The sequence below is a fragment of the Cibotium barometz genome, chromosome 41, assembly GCF_041138505.1.
Source record: "Cibotium barometz isolate CiBa-2024 chromosome 41, ASM4113850v1, whole genome shotgun sequence".
NCBI classification, from domain to species: Eukaryota; Viridiplantae; Streptophyta; class Polypodiopsida; order Cyatheales; family Cibotiaceae; genus Cibotium; species Cibotium barometz.
Window position 1 is genome coordinate 29484884 of NC_141086.1, and position 8395 is coordinate 29493278.

Sequence of the window (8395 nt, forward strand, 5' to 3'; positions counted from 1 at the left end):
CAAAGGGGTCTCCTCTCCACTAAATTTTCATTGCTCATCCTTTACTTCAAAATAAATGGGTAAATTTGAGGTAAAATGCACCTTGTAATTTTATTACATTTTAATATAACTTTTCAATGCTAAGCTTCTCTCCAGCTTCTCTACTAGGGGATAGTGAGCAACAATGGCCTCATTTCATCTCCAAGCACCCCTCATTTTGTTTCTTGCTACTCTTCTAACTTTGCATCTCACTATGATTTGTTTGGCCCAGCAAAACGAATACCACTAGTTGCAAGCTTTAACCTCTCCTTGGTTTCCATTTTCATTAACAATTCTAGAGTCTCAACCCCCAACAATGGCTATTTTTTCCCATTCACATTCTCGCTTGTTTTCTAATGGTGGGTGGAAAGGTTTTTTGTTGGGGATATGCACCAATCGACGCATCGATCAGAGCATCTTTGATTTCTACCTTTGTGTTTCTCTAGGAAGGCACACAAACTTTACTAGTTCGATGTTCTACACATTCCTATATAGTAAAAAAAAAACATTTTGCTAGATAGTTCACTAGAAAAAATGAACGTATCTAGTAAAATTATGGATCTGAAAAAAGTGGAACACTTTCCAAATCTTCATTCTAGGAAAACACTTGCCATGTAGGAAATAAACTAGCAATAAATCACTATATAGTAAAAACTATGTACTAAAAAGTTTCTATATAATAAAAGTCATGAAAGTATTCACTGCATAGTAATTGATTTAGGTAACTTTTCCTAAATAGCAAGCTATATAGTAATCACTAATCAATAAATTATTGCATAGTAATGTATATAGTAAAATATTAGTATATATAGTACATTATTTCTATATAACAAATCAATGTGTAAAAAACCACTATACAATAATGATTATTAAGACAAATACAATGAAAACCTGTGTATGTGTGTGTGTTGCGTTGTGTGCATGCACATGCATGTGTTTATGTTGGCATACATATAGATTTATTTATATATACGTATATACATACCTATAAATAAATAAATATATATGTATGTGTGTGTGTTCTCTCTTCCATACACATGCACATAATATAATATATTTTTGTGTGTGTGTGTGTGCTAGGGAAAACAAATGAGCAAATGAGAAACTCTTTAATATATGTGTGTGTGTGTTTATATATATAAGAAACTCATTCAATGATTGATGGTGACAAGTAATTGTGAGCCCCAATGCATGTAACCTTGTGGAAAAGAACCGTTCCTTTTTAAAAAGTTCAAAATATGAAACTCTCCTATACACACATAGATATACATATACATAGGTATATATATATATATATACTCATTCAATGAGCAAATGACTTGATGGTGAAAACTAATTGTGAGCCCCAATTCATTTAGGTATGTTTAAAAAATATGTATAAAAATTTAAAAAAATATCCTTTCTCCTTTATATGAAAGATCTCGGGAGACTCGGGAGTCAAGCTTTAGAGGACTTTGTGGAGACTCGGGAGTCAAGCTTTTAGTTCACTCAATCCAACATTTTTTTTCTTAGTGTTGGAGGACTTTGTGGGGACTCGGGAGTCAAGCTTTTCGTTAAGTCAATCCAAGCTTTTAGTTAAGTCAAGCTTTTCGTTAAGTCAATCCAACCGTTCAAAGAAAAAAAATCATTGAAAAAAAAATCATTGATTTTGTGGTATTATGGATCTTGGTGACTCAACTGAATTTTCGCTCCTCGCTCATCCTTTACTTGGAAATAAATGGCTAAAGTCGCAGCTTTTCAAAGCTGAGCAGCAATGGCCTCATTCAGGGATTTAATATTCACGTGATCACAAGATTTTTTGTGATAATAACACATGTGAACAAGTTATTCACATGTTCTCATGTTATCGTTCACAAAATAACAAGTCACTTGCCATTTGGGAACCCCTTAAAAGCTTGGCTACACATGGGAATAAGCTATTCACATGTTCTCATGTTACCATCTTCACATAATAGCAGGTAAGTGGCCACCTAAGAAGATTTTTATGCCCGCCAAAGATAAATTTTTTAGGCCCTTGTGAAAGCTTTGTGAATATAACATGTGATCACAAGATTTTTTGTGTTATTAACATATGTTATTAACATGTTCACATGTTCTCGTTTACATCAGTGAAATCCCTGGCCTCATTTCATCCCCAAGCGCCCTTCCTTTCATTTCTTGCCACTCTTCTTCTTCTGACTTTGCATCTCACCATAACTTGTTTGGCCCAGTCCCACAGCCACAATGGCCGCAGCAGCGAATACCACTAGCTGCAGGCTTTCACCTGTCCGTGGCTTCCATTTTCAGCTACAATGGCTTCCCAACCCCCAGCAACAATGGCTATTTTTTTCCATTCCTGGACTCGCAATCGTTTTTTAACGGCTCCAAAGGTTTTTTGTTAGGGATGTGCACCAATCAGAACGTCTCTGATATCTACCTTTGTGTCTGTCTAGGGACGCTGTCTAGGGCTGCGGCCTTCAACGGAGAGATCGCTATCAAGGGAAGAAACAACACAGCAGTCACTGCGGTCGTCATTGAAGAGGGCACCGCTATAATGGCGCCGGTGTGGAGACCCAATCCAGGGCTCTCTCTTGCGTCCGTCGAGGCATCACTCGCCGTAAGCAAGGCCAAGGCACAGCTGGAGCTGCGAGATGCAGACGGCACCCTCGTGTGGAGCGTGGGCGCTGACAATATGGCCACCATGGAGCTGACGGATTTCGGCAATCTAGTAATCCTCGACTCCGCTAACCGCACCCTCTGGCAGAGCTTCCAACATCCCACCGACACCTTGGTGCTCTCGCAGAACTTGAGTTTGGGCATGAGTCTCACCAGCAACAATTCCCTCTACTCCTTAGCCATGGAAACACGGGGCCTTGTCTTCTCTCTCCTAGGTCTTGCAGGGGCAGCTAACTCCTCATTCTGGTTAATCCCTTCGCCCAACAACACTTCTGACAACCGTATCCAGCAGCTTTCCGGCCATATTGCAAAATCTGCGCATGCAGTCCTTGATACTTCCGGCCTCTCATTCTTATTGTTTGGAGATGAACAATATCTCTTAGTGTACTGTGGTTTGCTTTTGTCGGCGGATCTGATGCGCCTGGAGGACGATGGCCGACTTCGCTTCTATGCTGTCCAAGCTTCGGTTTCAGAGCCCATCGGCACACTTGATAGCCTTACTTGCTACTAGTATTGGACCCGCGCGTTGCTGCGGTGGCAGGTAGAGTTCTAGAAAAAATAAACTCAGTTTCTCCAATTTAGGTCATGTTTTAAGTAAACACAATACATTATTTCAAGTGACTTTATATATACATATCTCAAAATAACATCCATGTCTCGTAGATTTATGGCGAAAATAAAAATATCATAGTGATGTAGCATACGAGGATGCAAAAAAGGACCAATATTACATATTCTCAAAATGCACCACAAAATACGTATTCTCAGTCAGTAATGTCAGAATCAACAAATTGAATTCTTCTCTTGTGAGAAAGATCATTCAATTGTCTCCTCATCACAATACGCTCTCTATTGTAAAGCGAGGATCCATCCCACAGCAGTGAGGTGGATATCCGCCCCCGAAGGTCGATTGTGTTCAAAAATTCTGTCGAATATAGGAATGAATTTTCATCATTTTCAAGAATTGAATCTGCACTGAAATATTGCTTAGGCTCACCAAGCATTGCATCCAAAGCTATCTTATTCACAATATCCACTTGACTATTTATCAGAGCAAGAATAGCACCCTCACTAAACTATGAAGCATATGTCGTAGTGATAGCCAATTTCAGAGTATACCCAATGTACCAAGTCTTTAAGAGTCGATCTTTGCAAGACCATATTACTTGGTAGTGTCACCATTGTATTATCATCGCTACAATCCACTCCATTCCCGATATTCATGACCCACTGTTTAAACTCATTGCATCCATTAGTATTGCTTGATTGAATACGCATATTTCCAGTTAACTTTAGAACTTTGATAGAGTTCCATAGAAAGGAACGACACAATGCTGCATTAACAATATCCTCACGTCTTCCCTTCATAATAACAGGCAAGATTTGTCTAAAATCTCCTCCCATTAATACAACCTTTCCACCAGATGGCTTATCTGAGAATAATACATCTTGTAAGCTCCTATCCAATGCTTCAAAAGCATAACGATGAATCATTGGAGCCTCATCCCAAATAATGAGCTTACAAACTCTCAAAACCTCAGCAAGTTGTCCATGTACAGGGATTTTGCAAGTTGAAGAATTGTTTAGCTCCAGAGGTATCTTGAATCTAGAATGTGCAGTACGTCCATTCGCCAAGAGTAGAGAAGCAATACCTGACGATGCAGTGGCCAAAGCAACATACCCTTTTCCACGTACTCGTGCAAGCAAGCAATTATACAAATAGGTCTTGCCCGATCCCCCCGGACCATCCAGGAAAAAAATGTCACCTGCATCTGTCGCAATTGCATGCATTACAGCATCGAAAGCAACACGCTGGCTATCTGTTAGTGTTGACTCCATAGCACTTGACAAGTTATATTGTTCCACAGTATCAAAAGATCTCTCTTCCAAAAGCAATGTATTTTCACCCAAGACTTCCAAATCAGTTCTGTTTAGTTCAGGCATTCCTTCAAAATCTACCAATGTCCGTCTCTGAGCACGAAGAATTTCTTCTAAATGTAGTAGTGCATGAGTTTCAGCTAATTGTTCAATACCAATAAACTGACCCCTGCTTCTCGATAAACTGGTATAGAAAATCTTCTATCATTTCTTCTCGAAATCTCTTCCACAATATTCCTGGACAGGAAGGCTCACAAAATAGCAATATAGTACCAAAAAGACATCTCAATTGTTGCAAGGCATTTTGCATAGATGATGCTTCCTCCATACATGCAACCCATAGATGTGACCATTGAGCAAACGCAAATCTTCAAATGACTTAGATCCTTTACATATTGTAAGAAGTAGGCGAACATAGTATGCCTCACCTGCCAAAGGAGCTACAAAGTACATGCGCCCTACAGTGTTTCCAATCTTTCTTTTGGTCCATTTCTTCAACCTGGAGTTCCAAACCCATTGTTGAGGGAAATCACTATACAATGTATTGTTTGCTTCAGGATGTTGTTGATTACAGGTAAACCATTCAGTCATAGTAGTCTTGCCTACATTTTCCCTCTGAAAAACATCTGCAATTTTATCATCATCTCTGAAGATAACATTATGACCCCCATCTAAGTGTACCTGCAACCGTTGCACATCAGGCTTCTCATTGTGTAAATCATACTCAAAGAGTCTCCATGCCTCTGATGCGGAGACGTAACGTGCATCCAAATACCTCTGAATCTCATCGACTACGCAAGCAGCATTAACATCCCCACCTTGTACAGTGCTAAATCTTATTGTTGCTCTCTCATGCCCCTTGTATATGTACTTGTAAAGATATTTCACTGCTGCTATTGTTGAGCATATTTCCACATTTAAATGAGCATTATATGTGACTGAAAGATAAGGGTTGCATGGCACAACCCATCTATTATCAACATTACACTTTTTCAATGCCACAGTTCTTTCATCATTTCGACGCATATACACGGGGTAACCACTCTCATCCACAGTAGTCTCTTGTGCAAAAGCTCGTGGATAGTTCCTTGTGCATTTCCCTTTATCCATACAAATTGTACTTGGATTGAATGGCCCACAAGGCCCATGGATATTGCAATGCAACACGACATCATGCAGAGCAGGAAACATTTGCTTGTCAGGCAATTCGGCACATACTAATCTGTCATAGTCTTGGAGAGTCTTAGGTTTATGGGCACTATCCAAGATCAATAACGTGTGTGAATGAGGCAATCCTCTTTTTTGGAACTCAATGACACTCACATATCCAATCACCTTACCAAAGAGCTCCTTCTTCACGATATTTTTCATCATATCTGAATGTTTTTGGTGAAATACTCTAGTAGTCAAATCAGGCCGGTCACATGCACTTTGCCCCGGGAGTAAAGCATATAATACCTCTGGCCACTTTGGGTTACAGGTGAAAGTAATGAATAAATCGGGCTTGCCCTTTGAACGAACAATTGCCATAGCATCCTGATAAAGTTGATACATTTGTCCTGGCCCACCAGTAAAACTGGAAGGTAACACTATTCTACTTCCCACTGTCCTTCATGCAATACCACTTCCACTTCCTTCCACATGAAGCATGTCTGCAAAACCACTATAAACCTCTGAATGCAAACTTTTTTGATTATGGCGTAGCTAAGATAATCGTGACTCTTCAACACTGCAATAGGCATCAACCATAAACTGTTGCAACAACCTTCCACCATGTAGCAAGCATGCATTTGTATCTGGGCAAATTTGCAATCGATAAGCATAGTATTGTCGTTGAGTCACACAATGACCATTTCTCAATGCACTCACTTGTGCATCAGCATAAGGGATTCTCAAGTGCCATCCATCCTCCCCTCTTGGAAATAACATGATGTACAAAAGAGGCATATAGCACCTATGCAAATTAGAGATGTGTTTGCATGTGCCTTCTCGAGTATGCAATAAAATATCACGACGACCAACATTATGATCATCACCTTGACCAATCATGATACCAGCAATCTCGGAAGCTGTTGGCATTGAGTACTGCCTAGATGTGGATTTCGTCTCACATATAGTCATTTTCAAATCCAAACTTGGATTGTCACTCAACATTCTTCCCACATACTTAAAAGCTTGTGCAAATGGATTAGAAGTGTGCATCATCGATTGAAGTGCTTCTAGGGTTGTGGATTCCAATCCATTCATGACACCTAGTCGATTTTGTAATTCGTGCTCAGTATCAAACACATACAACTGTGCAAACTGTGGCTTAGGATTGTACATATTATTGGGGACCAAGGACCCAATCCGATGATAAACAGTCCCATGCACCTTGAAAGTATAGACACTACTATTATGAAAGAGAGAGTCATCTATTTGTGCACCCAATGATGAAAAAGCCAACACACTATTATAAGCGTTGATGTTTTCTCGAAATTTTTTACTTGTAGTGTCACTACCAATCAAAAGAGACCTTAATGGCTCAGGTGGTTCAGCAAGTGAAGGAACAGACACACGCCCATGTTTACAACAATATTTGCCAAGAACCTGTCCACAACTCATCTTCTTTTCACTTGCCCATAACTGTGCTCCACAAAACCGACTCATGTGTCATCCCTCCTAATGAGTGACTTAAAGTGCACGAATATACCAAAGGCCAAGTAGCTGCATGTGTACCTTGTACGGGCGGGAGTTCATGGAGGATAGACAAAATCCCTCCCTTTCTTTTTTCAAATACATAAGAGGGAATTTCTTCGATACTCTCCCTTCTTATTGTATTAGCAAATGGTACTTCTCTCTCTTCATGGGAAAAAAAGGAAGACATTGTAATTGCATTACCCTCATTTACTCTTCTAGCTGCATTATAAGAGGTCCTATTTCTAGCGATGAAGCGACGGTACCTTCTTGTAAGTCTCAAACTTTGAACCAGTGATATCCCTGAATAAACTCCACTTGCCATTTCCCTTGTTATTTCTTTCAAAAGAGTCCTATTCCTAGCAATTTCACGGCGAACACTTCTAGCACTCTTGTTAGATATCCTTTTATCTCCACCCAAGGCAATTTGAGACCTCTTAGTGCTAGATTGAGATAAACACATCAAAGTTACTTTTGCTACTTGTTTTTGTGCACAAAAGGTATCGTTTTCTGCAAGAATCCTATGAGTCTCTTGCATCAATACATCACCGGTATTATAGGTAACATTATGCATCCTTGCATCACAACAATGAGATTCACTATCCCTTGACTCCTGTGCACATTTTATTTTTTCATTTCTTCTTCTTTTCCTTGGAGCATTCAAGGAAATGGTCTGAAGAGGACACCTCAAACTACGTGTCTCTACCATTCTTGCTATAAACCTAATTCCATCATAAAATAGTAAAGTCATTTTCTTTATTATAAAATAGTAAACATTGAATAAAAATAACAATATTTTTTCTATGATATTTGTGTATACACATAATATACAATCCCTCATGAGATTTTCTCCAATCTTCACATACATACTAAAAGATTATAAAGCTCTCTCTCTCTCTCTCTCTCTCTCTCTCTCTCTCTCTCTCTCTCTCTTTCTCTCTTGGGATGACATTTACCCACCTGGGTTCAAGTCTCCCCATCGATTGGGTAGAAATAACCCTCTAAGTCGATGTTAAGCGGTCTAGTCTCAAGTGGGTATATACACATGTATGTGTGTGTATATATATATATATATACACACACACACATATATATATACACACACACACACACACACATATATATATATATATATATATATATATATATTCATGTATATACATGTATA